Here is an 18369-nt window from a genome sequence, read left to right as displayed (position 1 = left end):
CGCCCTCCAGCCAGTAAAATGCGGTACCTGAGGCAGAAGTTGCACTGATTCTGAGCTCATTTTTGAGGGGTCACAAATTTCTTAGAGTCTCAAGATGAAGATGCCTATTTTTTTTTCTTATAAGGCACCCAGATCCTAATAAAAATATCTTAATCCTCACCCCAACCGTACTAAAATTTTCCAAAGAATTGAAAATAAAAGCTAAAGAGATTAGATTAAGTAAAGGAAGAGAAAATAGATTTAACTAATTTTTCAAATTTCTATTGGTATCCTACAGTTAATATGACAGATTAGTAATAGTAGATTGTTGTCTACTTTCTGGATATATGTGCAGATTTTATGATACTATGCCAGAAAGGACAAAAAGAAATTCCCTATTCTTTTAATTCAGATACTGATTTATTGCAACTCAGCAGTAACATTCTGTGCTGTTGTATAAAGCCTTACTGCTAGAATAAAATCTGCAATCACATTAGCTAAGCTAAGGAAGACCAGGTGGAAGCCTTTTTCAAATCTTGTGCTTCCATTTACACCATGAGCATCAGCTGAACTCCAGAAATCTCCTGCCAGATCACTTCAGTAATATTCCATAAATAAACAAAATGTATTTACATATACAGGAAAAGGAGGCTCACCTCAAGTATCATTTCATGTAAATTGACAGCAAACAAGATTCAAGAGATCAGTTTCATTGATTCAATCTCCCTTTTCACAATATATGATGAAACTACTTTTAATTTTGAACTTTACAGGCTACTGCTATTTAAGGTCTTTATTTCACTCAGCCCTGAATATTGTGTAATTGCATTTCATGATCGATTGAGGCCCACTTTCTCTTTGGTATGTGTAGTCTCCTTATTGCCTTTTTGGATCTGAAGCAAGGTTTCCTAATAAACAAAAACAACAACTTTAGAAGTTTGAGACCATGATTTATAACAATGTGCATAGTTTGCATGCAGAACAGGATAAACTCATTTGACACAGAGTAATGTATCTTTCATTTCCAAAGTGCACTGTGATGATTAATTAAATTTCTGTTTAGTAAGTAGAAATAAACTTCTACATTATAAATTCACATGGACAAAAAATTAGAACAGAAAGTTAGTGAGGAAAAAAACACCAAAATAAAACAACAAGAAAAAAAAAAAGTAATTCATATTTCCTTTAGTCCCAAAAAGCAGCCATTCTTCACTCTAAGGAGAAGAAAAAGAGGAAATAAGATTTGCAGAATGAAAAAAAAAGCATGGATGTTAAAGAAACTCTCCTTGTTTGCTTCTGTTCCTACTAATTGCCACAAGTATAACTGTAGAATGTAGAGTATTTTTTAAATTGAAACTTAATATTCCTTAACTGACAAGGGCAGAAAATGATACCATTCATCTCCTTCTAAAGGACCATAGAAAACTCCCTGCTTACTGTTAGCTGTTCTGACACATTGTCCTTTAAATTAGACACACATCATTATCACTCAAATGAAATACATAAATTATTCACCTTCATCCAAATCTCACTGTATGTAGAGAAAATCATCTTAGGCATTCTGCAGATTAATTTGTATATTCATTTTTACATATTAAAATGAAGAAAGCAAAAAAGTGTGATCATCCCTAATTAGCTGTTAAGAATCATATTCCAGATGGCATTTACAGAGCTCAAAAAACAAGCTGGAAATTTCCATTTTGTCTCCCCATTACTGAAAAGAAAAATCTACGCCTACAAAATAAAAACAACCATAATGGTTCAGACAAAAAAAAAACAAATAAACCCTGTTTAGCCCATTATCCTGGTCCCAACATGCCCATTAGGAGATGCATAAGGAAAGATTATAAGAAGTGTGGCAAGAGCTGAGCAACCCCTCCTTCCCATCTTCTGGCAATTAGTGGTTTAGGAACTTCCTCAGCCAGAAGTTGTGCCTGAGTAGGATGTTTTTACAATTCATGAAACAAAAGTCACCATTAATCCCTTTTTGAACTCAGTTAAACTTTTGGCCTTTGCAGCATCTAGTGGCAGTGTCTCACATTGTTTATTTTTTTGTATGAAAAAGTGTTTCTTATTGTTTATTTTAAACTTGCTACCAGGAGATATGAACCCAAACACTTTAGCTGCTATATTCTAAGAGATAGTGTAAATGAAATGCTGGTTCTGTATTCACCCTCTTCATGCAATTCATTATTTTCTTTGCTCTACGCCATCTTCTCTAGGTTATTTAATTTCCATGGTATAGAAACTCAGTCTATCTAGTCTGTCCCCCTATAAGACAGTATTCCAGCCCTCTGATCATTCCTTACTCTTCCCACTTTTTCCCAGTTTCCCTATGTCCGAAGATGTAATGGGGAAAACAGGACACAACATACAAGATTCAGGTAAATTTATGCATTTGAAACACACTTTCTTTAAAATCCCCATTTTCCAACAATTCTTAAAATTTTTTTTTTACTAAAGTGTTTTTCAAAGAGCTGTTTCATCTTTACATTTCTGAAAATACACTTATTTTGATTTCAGAATCTTTTTCACATGTGATAATAAATAATGTATTCACTATACATGTGAAGAAAAAAATTGTGCTTCAGTTCCCTTTACCTCCTCACATGTACTACTTTATGTTCATTAGCTGATTTCTTCTATTTTACAGTTTCATATTGTCCTACTTTTATAGCTATTTTTGCAGATATTAAATACATTGAACAAGATTTCCTCAACCATAAGAGACCTTACTTGTGTGATTTCTCTAATTTAGCAAAAGTATCTCGTTAACTGGCTAAGACCCTGATTTTTATAGAATCATAGAATTATTTAGGTTGGAAAAGACTTCTAACACCATCAGGCCCAACCATTAACCCAGCACTGCCAGGTCCATCACTAAATCCTGTCTTTAAGTACCATTTCTACACAGCCTTTAAACACCTCCAAGGATAGTGACACAAGCACTTCCATGGGGAGTCCACTCCAGTGCTTGACAACACTTCCTGTGAAGAAATTTTCCCTAATTTTCAATCTAAACCTCTCCTGGGTTACTTTGGGGGCATTTCTTCTTGTCATATCACAGGTTGTTTGGGAGAAGAGATCAGCCCCCACCTTGCTCCATCCTTCTTTCAGGCAATAATAAAAAGAGATCTGTTAATCCTGAGCCTCCTTCTCTCCAGAATGAACACCCCCAGCTCCCTCAGCTGCTCTTCACAGGACTTGTGCTCCAGACCCTTCCCCAGCTCTGTTGCCCTTCTCTGGACTCTCTCCAGCCCCTCAATGTCTGTCTTGCAGTGAGGAGCACTGCACTGAAGCACTGCAGAGCTGGACACAGCACTCGAGGTGTGGCATCACCAGTGCCCAGCACAGGGTGCTGCCACACACAATATTCATCCAAGCTATGATCAGCCAGTTTCTCCAGCTTAATGCTGTGGGAAACAATCTCAAGGTCTTTCCTGCAGTCCAGGCAGACAGACAACAGCTACAGCCTTTCCCTCATCCTCTAAGTGAGTCACCTTGTCAGAGGAGGTCAGGTTTGTCAAGCAGGACCTGCCTTTTCTGAAGCCTTGTCGGATCCCCTGGTTTTCCAGATGTGCTTCACAACGGCGCCCAGGATGACCTCTCCATGGCCTTCCCTGGCTCTGAGGCGAGGCTGACAGGCCTGTAGCTCCCTGGATGCACCTTGTGGCTCTTTTGGAATACAGGTGTCACACTGGCTAAAAGCAGTCACCCGGCCCCTCTCTATACGGAGAGGTATGCTGGTAAATGATGGAAAGTTGCCCACTGAGCACTTCTACCAGGACCCTCAGCATCCTTTGGTAGACCCCATCCATCCTGTAGACTTTTGTCATCATTTCCCCTTGGAATATGGAGGCTTCATTCTGTTTCCTGCCCATCTTCCATGGCAGGGCTGAGAAGCTGCAGAACAGCTGCTCTTACTATGAAAGACTGAAGCAAGAAGGCATTGGATGCCCTGAGCCTTTTCTCATCCTCTGTCACCATATTTTCCCTCCACATCCAATAAAGGAGGAGGTCCTCCTCCCTTTTGTTGCCTATGTATTTATGGAAACATTCTCTTATTGTTTTTTACAGAAATAGCCAGATTAATTATGTTTTTCTAATTTTCTGCCTGCATAACCCCATGACATCCTTGTAGCTCACACAAGTGGCCCTCCCTTTTCTCCAAAGGTGATAAACTTGCCTTTTTTTTCCTGAATTCCAGCCAAGGCTCTCTGTTCAGCCAGGCCAGACTTCTTCCCTGCTGGCTCATCTTTTGGCAGCACATGGGTCCAGCCTGCTCCTGTGCCTTTAGGATTTCCTTCTTGAAAGGGAGATGTAAAGATGCATTGATGGACAGTAGCTACCCACTAGTTAAAATTACTGAATTTTGTATGCTGTGGCATACTGACAAAAAAAGCAATTTATCTAGACTCTACATTGTAAAGGCAGCATTTAATATAAAAACAGTTGTAAAAATAATTCAGTGCAAAAAGAAAATTCAAGAGAATGTCTCCAACATTCCTTAAAAGTCGTTCTGTTTTAATTGAGGTTGTAAAGTATTTGACACAGTTTTCAAGAGCGCTTAACTGAACTTGACTAAGAAGCAATTTGAATACTCTGAATTCTAGTGTGCTTTCCAAAAAACATAGTCTTTAAAAAATTGTGTCATTTGGAAAAAATCCTCTGGTGTCACTGGCTGAGGCCAGCTTAGAGCAACAGCCCATTAGAAGTGTATTAGTTCAAAAGATGTTTGGACCTTGTTTAATATAGATGTTTCTGCACTACATAACACATTGCAGATAAATTTCTTCCTGGGTAAAGACATTAAAAAAATACTCCTATTTTATATATCTAAGAAGAGACATATGATATTCAAAGTTCTCTTACCAGCATTTCTCTTCTCCCTCCTCCCTTTTTTTTTGCTATTTTCTATCATCTCTTAAGTAGTTTGTTAACTAACAAATCAGAATTTTTAGGACAGACAAGGTGGATTAATATCAAAATGATTGATCTCTCTCATGTTGGTGTTACATGAATACAAAAGTCAAGAGTTAATGACTAGATCATTTGTTTAAAATTTCCATCTTGAAGCTCTTTACCACCATTTTACTGGCAGCACACACACTTCTATTTTAAATTGCAAATGTTATCATGAAAAAGAGTTATACCTCCAATTTAGCACTGAGTTTCACTAAGTGCAAAAGTTTCATGTTTTATAACATTGTGTCGAAGTTGGAGCTGATCAATTCATGTGAATAATTCCAGTGGTCGTATTTATACAGTGTAGAGACTTCTGCTCAGTCAAATTATGTTTCCAAGGCTTCTTAGCCTTTTTATCCATTTTCACCTAATATGACAGATTTATTACAATCCTAATGATAGCATTTAGTACTGCTTCCAGATAAGCCTATGGTGAAAGTCAATTCCAAATCTTACAACTGTGTGCAAATTTATTGTTCTAATTAGTGGTAGGTAATTAATTGGCAACAAACAACTTACTGAATGAATTTCACCCTCTCTTTGAAAATAAATAATCTCTAATTTTTTTCTAATTCATCTTTTCAGAATTATTCATGGGTATGCAATATAGCCAGGGCCAATTTCCACATCAATACAATGGCCAGCAAAACTCAACTCTCAGTGGAAGGAGAGAGTGAAGAGACATAGAGACAGTGCTCATTTTTCTTCAATTGCTTTACATTATATTAATCACATAAAAGAGCCCTGTAGATACACAATATTGTATTTGCACTGATTTGGGCAAAATTTTGTAGAACTAGCTGGAGAGATAGCTTAAAACACACAGAGTAGCTTTAAGGTAGATAAGAATCAGATTCCCGGTTTTTAAGTGAGTGCACTTACTGTGAAGATCATTCCTAAGGTAATAGAATCCTACAAATATTTAGGTTTTGTACTCAATGCAGCAAGATAAAAGTACAGCCAGATGGTTTGCAGGGTATTTTTTTTTCCCCTCTTAATTTTACCTACTTCTTTTCCGACAGGACACTGGAAATCCAACTTCATTGTGACAAAAGGTGACCTTAGTATGAATTATTTAAACCTTTAGAACACAAGAATAAAAGCTAGTTTCTAGGTTTTAAAAAAGTTAACAGCCTGTATGAAAAGGGTTATTTTAATTAGCCTTAATGATTACTCAAAATTGTTACAGTTACCAAAATCTGACAACTTCCCCAATTTAGTCAGTATAATGAATAATGCAAAATTACTCTAAGATCACCACTGTAGAAAAGTCTATAAGGAAAGTAAAAACACAGTTATCCCTCGTAATAAGTAAGGTATGATGTGAGAACTTACAGTTGTTCCATCAGCCTCTTGAAAAGGCCATATAAATAATTTAGTGTTAAATGCTGCACCAGTGTTCTCCTCAGATCTTTACATTTTTCTGAGAAAGCCTCACTGTAAGTTGTCCCTCTAAAGATGTCTGGAAAATATTATACCAGTCCAGAATTGCTGGCACACTGCAGAACTTAAGGAAGTCACTCTGTAAAACCACAGCCTAGCGAAGCTTGCTGATTAGTTCATGTAAAGTCTGGTATAAACTTATGTACTAATTTGCTGTCCATGGGAATAGTTAAGTAGGTCCAGTCCTATCCAACCTCCATCAGCTGAAGGGATACTAAGGCAAGGTTCAAGCAGGTTTTGAGGAGTTTTACTTCCTGCCTGGCACATTAAGTTGCTAAAACAGTAGTTATCTTGACAAACACACAAGCCACTGAGCTCACAGAAGTTAAAGACCACAGTAAAAGACTACAATTTCCTGAGAGGAAGGAGGAAAATTCAAAAAAGCCCCACTATCAACAAGTTATTGGCACTATAAGGTTGTTAATTAGCCTCTTTTCAAGCAAAGCTGAACAAAGAACATTATATTATTGTCACAATGCTTACCATCCAAAATGTCTGTTGAATTTGTATAATATCATTAATTCATACTAAAAATGAATATTATTGCTTTTCCAGTGTTGTTACAAGATAGTAACCAAGGAAAACCACTAAGTTTGTTGGACCCTGTGATTTTGGCATATTCAGATTTAACAAACTGTTAAGGACTCAAATCAGACTTAATGAGCTTTTATCCAACTTAAGGAATCTACCACACTTAAAAAAGGGCAATTTTAACCAGTGTAAAATTTGAACATGAGGGATGGGTCAAAAAAAAAATCTGGTGACGATATTGGTTGAATGATATAGATTTGTGAAGGATATTTGTTCTTTTTGGTTCTTTTATTCTCGTTACCTGATGATTTGGAGCTGTTCTTCTGTGCACAGACAAAAGTAGTACTGAAGATGAAGGATTCCATGACTCAATCTCTTTGCAAATGACAGCCTGGGTCTTGCAAAAAAGTGCAGCAATCATAGTTTTCCTGAGAGATGAGACAGCAGAGCTGAGTGAGCTTAGCTTTGTGTACAATGGCAGAATCCGTGACTTTTGACTTAATTTAGCCCAAAGTAAGAGGAATGTGCCTCATGGAACATTGCATGACAAATCTTCTCAGAACTTCCTTGCAGATTCATCCAGGAGTTTAAAATCTGACACGGTGACTGAAGCATGATGATAATCCTGAAGGGATGTTGCCATCAGCACACATTGAAATTGCAGATTCCTGAGTACACAAACAGTTCTCACTCCCATAATTACCAGGGCATGTTTCCTGTGTTGTGAAGGACAAAAGTGAACAAGACCAGCAACAGGAGAGAATGTGCTCAAGAGAGCTCACCCTGGCTCACTGCTTCCCAATGCTCAGGCTACACTTGTAATTGAAGGGGACAATATTCCTCATGGCCTTATAAGATTATGCTACAAGAGAGAGACACCTGGCAAGGAGGGAGAGCTAGAAATAAAAGTGAAAATGAGAAAAACAACACTGGACATAATTTGGGGCCACAGGCAGTGGAAGTGCTCAGACAAAATCACGAGCAATGACTAATTTGGAGACTAACACAAGAGTCCATGAAAACAGCACTAGTGCCTTGTTGAACATTGTTTTTTTCTTCCTCCAAATCTGCTTTAATTTGTAGTTTGATAACAAACACTACAGCTCTCTGTGCCTTATTCAAAGGAGTTATGACATGCATTATGAGCAGCAGCATTAGCCTTTCACCTTCTACTATTTACTCATTTAAGGTCCTAACCCTTCTGATTAAGTAAAGCCTGGATTACTTAATGAAGGGAGCAACAAGCATTTTACAGGGAGCTATGAGATCAGTATCACTCAGGAGACTAGAGAAATTTGGAGACCCTTGTTCACATCTATTACACAGTAACTCGAGCTAAAATTGTCAAAAAAAAAAAGGTGAGAAAAGGACAGTCTGATGTTAGCTTTTCTAAGATTCCCATCAGAATATTCAACAGAAAAATTTAAAAGATTAAAAGTAGCAACACAGCGTCACAAATACTGGAATGAGAAGGCAAAAATACTTTAGGTGGTCTCATTCAAATAAGAAAGCGGTTTCCAATCAAACAAATTCAATATTTGTGTACAGGTTTATATGTTTCTGTAGAAGTCAGAAGATGGAAAAGGAAATCTGTGCCATCAAACCAACACATTTGATACTAGAAGCAACCAGATCAGATGACTTGTTCATAAATGGCTTAAAAATCACTCTAAAATTAATTTAGAGGGCTCAAATACGTTCTATTAAATGGTTGTTCTAGAATCACAGTGGAAGTTTGGTTGGAAGTTTCTTATTTTTAATCTGAATTTCTTTAAAGCTAATTCATTTCCATTTGGTTTCATCTTTCCTTTTAAACAAGATTTTATCTTTGAATGCATTTCTAGAAAGCAAACACATGTTCCCAGCTTCTAATTTGCAACACTTGACAAGCAAAATTCTTCAGATTCCTTTTATGAAACTATGTCCTTTCCAGACCCCTGCTTTGAATAAATTTGTAGTTCCTGTAAAATTATTTTTTTACTGAAAGACTTGATATCTGCTTGATAGAAAACAAAGTCTAACAGTAATTTTGAGTGATATTAGTATGACCTTATCTCCACTAGAAATCTCATTTCACACAGCCTAGGAGTGAGCCTCCTGCTTTCACCACCACATCTTACTGGCAAAGCCAGTCACTCTCATCTCAATCAGCCAGCATACATAGGTTCTCCTCCTATTTTTTTTTCCATAGAATAAACTACAGGTTGTTGCAGACTTTCTTGTCCCCAACCCCCAAATGCATAATATTGATATTTCAATTACTGCCCCCTTTTCTTCAATACTTCAAGTTCACTTCTAATTGTGTACTTTCAAAAGTCCCCTTTGTCATTACCCCTTTGTCTAATCACTAGTTTTATGTACTTAATAGTAAAAATCATATATGGAATCACTGAAGTTCCTTTGTTCAGAGGGCAGGGGACAAATTAATTTTGTTTGCCCTAGAGAATGATAGATTATTCATTATTGTGCATCTTTGGCAGGTCCATGCATTGGCAACTCATTTCCTGTTTTATTCCAAACCTTCAACTACTCCTTAGTAGAAGGTCTTCATTTTGCTTTCCAATTAAATCTTATTCCACCCTTTCTCACTTCTTAGACAGAAACATTTTATGTTGCTATTTTACACTTGGAGTCACTACCAAATTTTTTCAGTAAGTTCAGCAGCTTAAATAGAGTAATTTTCCTGCCTCTTGTATATTCTGTTTTGCTTCTATCTCATGCATTCCCTTCTCTTTCCATTAACATTGCAGAGTCAAAACTAGGTGGTTAGTGTTCCTGGATGCTTTCATTTTCCCTTGTGCAGGTGTTGAACCTACGAAAGCCAGGCTAACTGAAGATTTAAATGCAATCAAAGCAAGTTCAATAATTACAACCAACAGGAAAAGCCAAACTCACACAGTATCTCCATTGCAAGCCACCTCTTGAAGCAGTAAAGACTCCGGCTATACTATCACTTTTTCAACCATGCTTTGCCTGTGATGGCATTGTACTTTATCATAAAATATTTCAGGCAAAAATGTTTTCACAATATATTCCAGTATTTTTCAATTGAAAATTCTGAGCCACCTTGCTATAAAGCATATTTCTGTGGAACAGCTGAAATGTAATAGGGTATTGGCTTCTGGGTGATAATCATGGATACCTGAGGATTGCAACTTAAGCAGCAAGTGTGAAAATTAAGAAATGTAGTGCCAACATTCCTTAAAACTGAAATTAAATTCCTCCTCTGTCTTCAGTGGACTTTGGATGAGACTTGGGGGTGTAGCACTCATGATTCTTTTGACAATGCTTATAGTAAATTCCCCAAGGGCAAAGAATTTTAAGAACAACATAATCCCACATTGGAATTGACTAGAGACAAGCAACTGACTGAAAATGAAATTAATGGAGAATGCTCTGGAGAACCTGGCAGCTTAGCATCATCTCAAAGGAGGTGCTGGAGTCACCATCCCTCGATGTGTTAAAAAAAGCCTGGATGTGGTACTCAGTGCCATGTTTTATTTAAGGGGCTAGGGCATGGGTTGGACTCGATCTTTAAGGTCTCGTCCAACCTAGTCATTCTGGGAATTCTGTGAAAGTAAAAAGATCAACCCCAGAATCTGTGGTTCTCTAGGATTCCAGTACTGAGCAACTCCAGGATTCCATGACCCTGGAACTCAAGCACTTCAGGAATGTCTCCAAGGCAACAAAAGCAGCTGCACCCACTGTTCAGAGGCACCTGCTGGTAAGTGAGCTGCACCCACTGTTCAGAAGTACCTGCACCCACTGCTCAGAGGTGCCTGCTGGTAAGTGAGCTCCCACCAGCACTGCAGGTTCAGACAAGGTCATGCCAACGTCTCTAGGCCTTCAGTAACAGAGGCAGAACCTGACAAACTCTCTCTCTTGAGATTTAAAACTCATGTGAACAAGTGACAGTGTGTCAGACAGAGCTCTGTAGCAGCAGCTCCTTCACCTTCATCGCTCCTTGCCTCCCAGCTGAGGGCTCTGCTGTATCCAGCCTGTCCTGAGTCCCCCTGGCAGAGCAGCTGGGGAATGTCTCCCTCACAGGCCTGCACCAGCTTGTCAGGCCCCACTTCTCCTCCTCCTGCCACTTGGGGGACTTTGTTTCCTCTTTCATTTCAACACTCTGGACTTGTCTCTCCTCAAACATGGCCATTTCTGTTTTGCCTCCCTGTGTGCCACACCTTCCTCACCTTGCCCCTCCTCTTGTGCTGATGGAGCCTTTTTGGGAGCTGAGTTTGGAACCTGCAGCAAGAGACATGCACTGAGGAGCTCCTCTGGCCTGCAGCCTTTTTCAGGGCTAGAAAGAACACAAAAGCTTTTATTCCAGTGTGAAGCTTCTTTTTCTTCTTGAGAATCGGAATCTTGGCTTATTCCACCTTTCTTTCTCTTCCAAGGAAAGATCTTCCATGGCAATCTTCTGGGTACTCCTTTTGCTGATGTTAGCTGTTGACATCAACCAGCTGCTCTTCTCCTCTGAAGGGAAGGGAACTGTTTGTGAGAAGGAAGGAATGGAAGAAATCCTTCAGGAGTTGAAGGAGCAGGAGGAGAGCCTTCAGCTGCTGTCCTCACATTTGAAGAAAGAAAGTGCAAACCTGGAAGGCGGGCAGGAGGCTGTGGCAAAACCTGCATTGGCACTGGATACAAAGATCCAACAGTGGATATGCAAAGTCCTTTTCTTGGCTACCATCATGTCGTTCAAGCTTTGGGCTAACACTTGCAGGAAGTCACTTTTCAGCACAGTGGAAAAGGAGAGACTGACACAGTATTCCTGGGGAAAGCATGGAAAGGAGTGGCCTTCCCTGACAACACTCTTTGTGCTAAATAGGGGAATTCACAACCACATGGACAGAATTCTAGCAAATCTGTAGTTACAAGGAGACTGGTTCCATTACCTTTCAAATTACTTCAGTCCACTAACAAAAACTTGGTGCTTTAATGTATTAAGAATTTCCTCTTTTTTGTATCAATTGGTATAAATCTTAGGGTTTCGTTAATAAAATAAAACAGATTAAAGCAAAGGAATAACTTATCAGAATTGTTTGCTTGCAACCAAACAACTTCATTTCAACTTTCGACTCTGGCATTTTCCTTGCATTGTGCATTGCTATTACAAGCCAAACCAAACACCACAGAAATAGAAACCATGTTTGCTAAACAATACTATGCATGTGCAACACAACTTTACTATCCTAAATGCGTGAGAACTTAGAGGAAGATGGTTCAGAAAGAGGCTATAGATATTTTGACTGGAAAGCAGGAAAAAGTAGTTTAGCGCTATTTCCTCCAGCAATAATGCAGACAGTTTTTTGTTTAGAATGAAGTTTTCTATTGGCATCCAATGCTGGCAAGAAAGATAAGAGTAAATAATAAAAAAGCTTACTTATGTTTAAAGCTGATGACTTAAACAATGATGGCAAACATTCCTATCCAAACATTAAATCTCAAGACCATACAATTTTAGGAAGGGATTTTAGGAAATAATTTCTTCACTGGTATCAAGAGATTTTCCTACCCTTAGCAGTTAAAAGAGGATTTCACTCCTTGAATATGTTAATGGACATTTGAATGCATAGTGAATTGCTGTGAAATTCCAGGGCGTGGAGGGTGCACTGTGGGATCCAAGGAAACACTGCCCAGGCATGGTGTAGATTGTACATCTGTTTAAACAAAAGATGTTTAATGGGATTATTTCCAACTTTCATTTCCATAAGCACTTCCATTCCATAAGCAGTGCTCTTCACAGAATTCACTTTTCCAGAACAAATACCATCATTGTACCAAGATGGCCAGAATGGTGCAAGAACCACCACCCAACAGACAGAGGTACCCAGGCAAATCCCTTTTTTCCATGGGTCTAGACTGACCACAAGGTTCGGTAGCATAATAAGCCCTTCTCAACATTTTCTGAGTTGTAAGCTTTGTGCTTAATTTCATATCAGAAAGTGCAATGCAATATTCTTATCTATACAGACTTGATGGGCTGCTGTGCACAGCCAGACTTTTATTTGCTGAATTTTTTAAAACTTGTGTGGTTTTCCAGGCATGATAATGTTACTCAGAGCAAAAGACCAATCTAATGGATACATTCAAGCAGAAATTTCAAAAGCTGAGCTCCACTCTTGGCTTTCCTACTAATATTCTGAGAAATTTTATTACTTCCTGCCATCTTTCTCTCCTGCTAAACTCTCTTCTTTGCTTAGCCTAAGTGATACTTCCTTGGTTTTGCACTGAGCATTGCACACAGTGTTCTCATCTTGATTGAAGCTTTCAGACGCTACTGTAACACAATAGTGGAGAAAGGCAAAAAAATAAAATTTTTCCAAGCAATCCTGAGAAGAGTTCTGAGGGCCAAATATGTAAAGCAAAAAGGAAATGAATGGTTATTTTTACTACTGTAGAGCTGCTTTTCAAGGATGGACAACAGCTGAAGTGTGAAGAATGCCTGAACCGGAACACTCTCATTAAAATATAAAATCCAAAGCAATTGGATTCCAAGACCTGAAATAGACAAGAGTTCAGGAGGGTCCTTCACAAGACTGAATGAGGTGAAGAAACAAACACAGCCTGGTTTCCTGGCAGAAGTAAAGATGAGTGGGTTAGGAATCCCACGGATTGCTCCTTCCTGGGAAATAATTCATTAGTGAGGACTTTTCACCTCACTGCTGTTCACAGCAACTCAGAACATCAGGTGTAAAAGAGGAGCAAGGGAGGGAGCAGATCTGGCTGACATTGCCCAGGTGTCAATCTCCACCTTCACAAGGGAGCAAGTGAAAAGAACTACAAACCCCTGAGGATAGAACCGAGTGGCTTTTACACAGACCCAGCGAAAAGATAGAATAAGGATTCCTTCTTTTTCCCCCTTCTTAATGAGTAGAATGAAACAGAATATCTATTTATTCCTCTTCATTTAGCAAGAGGAGGGTTTGGATCGCTGTCAGTGAATTTCTGGCACAAATGAGCTAACTAGCCATGATTCATAAGGGCATGCAGACTCCAGATTCTGCAGTGCATTAAAAACAGAAAATGATGTTTTCCCAAAAAAAAAAAGGCACATCATTCTGGTATCATTCCACAAAAATAAGCCAATTATCCCTCCTTAATTATTTATTTAGCAGTAATAAATGCTTAGTGGCCATCAAAGAACCTGGAAGACAGCTAACAGAGCACAGAAGTGTAGTGAACACCATTGTTTTGCAATATTACATCCCAGGTTCAATGAATTGGCCTCTGGCACCAAATATGAATAAATGGATGTTTTATAGCAGTACAGTCTTTTGCATTAAAAAAAAAAACAAACAAACAATTAAAGGATGAGTGGAACTAGGTTTTTGTCCTTTTATAGTTCATTATGGCACCTCACAGCACATCAAGAAAATCAGATTTGAAAATATATCAGAAATGGAAGCAAGGAAATATTGCATCATATTAAGTCTGTAATTGTCATCAGCTTTAGCTAAAGGAATTTATTTCATACAAATTACTGTGAGATAACAGAATTTCCACACAAACAGAAAATACATATGTGAAACACACTCAAAATAGTTACTTATTCACTGAATATTCTTTTAGTTTCCCTTTTGCAGCCTGTATTATGAGAGTAAGGTCTTCATGGGAAAGAAAAAGTTCTGTGTCTGTCTGACTAAAAATCTTCTGCTGCCATCATGTGAACAGAAAATAAGATAACTGACTTCCCTGTACAGGGAAGCAAATAAAACAGATCCAGTTTTCTACGTGATTTCTATGTTCTACTGTTATCCAGAGTACTAGGATAAATCAATTTAACTTTATTAAAGGCTTTTCATCACTTCATAAAATTTTCAAAGCACCTGCTCAGCAGCTTTTCAAGCTTCAATTCCCAAGCAAGATGTACTTTCCTGTAGCTGCCACTAATACAAAAAATTCAGGCAGCAATCTCAGCACTAACTTGGCACATTGTTTGCAAGCAAAAAGATGTGTAATTTAGATTCCACTTCTCACCTGACACCTGCTCCTGGAAGGACTCAAACAATGCCCTGAAAGCCAAATACTAAATTTAAAACATCTTACAGGCTTAACACTGTGTATTTTGGGCCATCTCTAACTTGGATGAAAATGCAGTTTCCTTCCCTAGTGTCCCTTTCCCCCAAAATTTTTATTTCACTGAATTCATTCTTAGACTGAACTAAAAGAAAAGCAGCTGAACCTTCCTTCTGAATTCAGGAGACAAGATCCAATCATTTAATTCCTACCTGGGGAAAGATTAATCATTACTCTTCAATATACTGCAGAAATTAATAATTTGAATAGACACACTTCTTCAAAAGACTCTGATTGGTATCTCTGTTCCTCAAACCAAACCAGATAATGTCTCTGATTTCCTGCCTCTCACTACTGCTGCGTACTGAAGGCAAGCACCACCCATTTCCAGTGGAGAGCAGAAAACAAATACTAATGAACTTAATTTAAGGCTGATCAAAAAACATGCATTGAAAGATATAAAGAAAGCATAAACAAAACAAGAGCAGTTCAGCACAATTTCACACTTTAAAGTTACATTGAATTCTCTGTGTAGGATGCAGAGGTGGAGGGGAATCAATGCTACATGCTGCAAAGTTACTTCTACTGGATCAGTAAAAACATCATTAAATAACTTCTGCCTGTGTTTTGTCAGATGTGCACTGACAACCAAAGTTGTGTGCTTAGGTTTTTCCCTTCCCACCTTTTTTCACAGCCCTGCAACCCCACAGACATCTGACCTGAACTTGGAAGTTTTGAGGGCTTGAGATATTCCAGACTGCACTACTCAGGTCAAAGTCTCATGGTGAGGTTTTGAAGAGCAATACTGATAAAAGTGTCATTGGTTCCATGAAAATGGAGAGGGATGAGACTATCCTCTTTCTCTATTCATGAAATATCACCTTGGTACTGCAGCACCCTTGAACTGTTAAATATATGGTTGGATTTTGCACCAAGCATAACCTTATTGAAACTAGATTTTCCTGCACTTCACAGCTGCCTGGAATGATAGCTAGTGAGAGCAGGAGTGAAACCATGACAGGGCACATGCAAATGAAGCCATTATGTTATTTGTCTCCATACACATATAGTTGAAATCAAATGTCACAATACTTCACAGAAAAAAGTAACTGCCAGGTCCATGAGACTACAAATGACATACCAAAATGCTGTTTAATACATCAGATCTATAAGTGGCTGGCTGTTTTCTGAGCTATTTTATTGCTTCATTCTTTCCCTATCCCATTCTCCCCATTTGTTAGGGTTTTTTTAAATCAGATCAGTTTTTATTTATCAGACATAATTTGTAGTTCTAATTAAGGGAGCACATATATGCACATGTGTATACCTGGGGGTTAATATCTGTCCATATATATCCTCATTCAGATCATTAAGTTGTGTTTTTAACATATTTTAACTTCATATTTCATTTGAAATACGCTAGATATTTGCTGTTCAAACATTTGTCTCATGCCATAAATTCAGCTGGAACAATTTGCCTATCAATCCACATATACATATTTATCCAGGAAAATAGTAAGGCATTTATAATGAACTGGTGCTCAAGTCCCCACTTTGAGGGATATTTGACAGATAGAAGCTTTCATCAGAAGATATTCCTCTGCTGTTTTCAAATTATTAAGTGGAACAAGAAACATCTTTATGCAGAGGTAAAACAAATACATTCACAACTACTTGAACAGAAGAACAATTTCTCAGCCAACTGTACACAGAACTCCATTTAATTTGTTCTGCAGCTTCAGCTTTGGGAAAAACAAATGTAATACCTTGAAAACCAATCCTAGAAACCCTATTTCCATTTTACTTAATTTGGAGACCTAAGCTGATGAGAAATAATCTCCTTGCAGAGGCATACAAAATTCATTCAACTTTCTGACTTTGTATTTCCTGAAAACTAAAGAAGAGTTTCCCAAAAGAAAGCTCTAAGTCATGCTGAATAATCTCTGTGTCACTCTACCATTGGCCAGGATGTCCTTTCATAACTTTTTTGCACGTGGGTCAGTGAACCACTTGGTCACCCCTTGCACAGGTGCCTAACAGTGACAGCATTCTGAGCTTTCAACTTCCAAACAACCAGAGAAAAAAGCTTGGAGATAAGGCAAATACCAGCAGCATTTTGCTGCCTATTAGCAAAAAGTTTTACTATTTCTGACATAAAAGAATGCCTGAAATCCTAACATATCTTCTCTTATATAACTGTAGTAAATAAGCTCATCTGCACCAAATTTATCTGGAGTAGAAAACTCTGTCCTAACGAGCTGCAGGGATGTACACAGAGCTGTTAATGGGCTGTTTTCACCACTGATGCTCTTTGACATATAAAACTAAACTCACTTCTAGTTATAGATTACTTAAGGACCTAAGTTGAGAAGTAGCACTGTTTTACTCTGGGGGCAAGAGTGATTGGAGGCTCTTTATGGGTTCAAATAAAACAAAGGTTAATATACCTGCAGGAAGCAGGTACAGTTCCTGTATCACATTTGTGAAATATTATGCATGTTCCATCATATCAATTTCCTCTTTCCTGATTCATTTTATGCTGAGGTGATCAAATTTGCCAAAGGCATTTCTTCAGAGTATGAAACAGGTAGAGACATGTGAAAAGTACAAAAGGTGGCTTTGCCTGGCCTTCATACAGGGCCTCCATGTAAGCATTATTTTACAACACCAGCACAGGTCCAAGCGCAAGTACACATAAAGGGGGATCCAAATGAAGTACTGAAGAGGGGTCCAAAAAGTGATGCAACACTCAAAGCTGTGTGACCTATTTGTGGACTTCCAATGCCTAAAGGGAACCCACGAGAAAGATGGAGAGACTATTTACAAGAGCATGACAGGATAAGGGGAATGGCTTCAAACTGAAAGAGAGTTTTAGATTAGATATTAGAAGAGATAATTCTTTACTGTGAGGGTGGTGAGGCACTGGCACAGGTTGCCCAAGGAAGGGATGCCCCATCCCTGGCAATGTTCAGAGCCAGGCTGGATGAATCCTTGAGCAATCTGGCCTAGTGGAACATGTCCCTGTTCAGGGGATTGGAACTTGATAATCTTTAAAGGTCCCTTCGAATTCAAGCCATTCTGTGATTCCAACAAGGGCACAACCTTCCCCATAGCTTTGGTTTTCTTGGCAACCTGTCCTTGTAGGCAATTCTAAGAAAATCTAATCTCAAGTGTCATTGTCAAAAGCATGGTGTATACAAAGTGGAAAGAGCTATAATGCTGAAACATTTCATGAGACACAATGGGGAGAGAAAGACGGTTATATGTAAAAAATAAGTTACACTCCTCATAGAGGATGGATCATTGGACAAATGTCAACAAAAGACAGAGGTAAACAAAACACAGAGAAAGGCCATAAGTTTCTGAAATGTATGGAGCCCATTTTACTTCTTCCAAATGTACTTTTAGGCTTCTTTCTGGAAACACAAAAAC

General features: G+C 38.3%; 1 protein-coding gene across 1 annotated transcript in view; it reads right to left on the bottom strand.

The window, feature by feature from the left end:
• INSC (INSC spindle orientation adaptor protein) overlaps positions 1 to 18369 on the bottom strand; it is a 119584-nt gene that overhangs the window by 56322 nt on the left and 44893 nt on the right. The window lies entirely within an intron of this gene.

This window comes from Ammospiza caudacuta, chromosome 6 (genome assembly GCF_027887145.1).
Source record: "Ammospiza caudacuta isolate bAmmCau1 chromosome 6, bAmmCau1.pri, whole genome shotgun sequence".
NCBI lineage: Eukaryota > Metazoa > Chordata > Aves > Passeriformes > Passerellidae > Ammospiza > Ammospiza caudacuta.
This window is presented reverse-complemented; position numbering and strand designations above follow the sequence as displayed.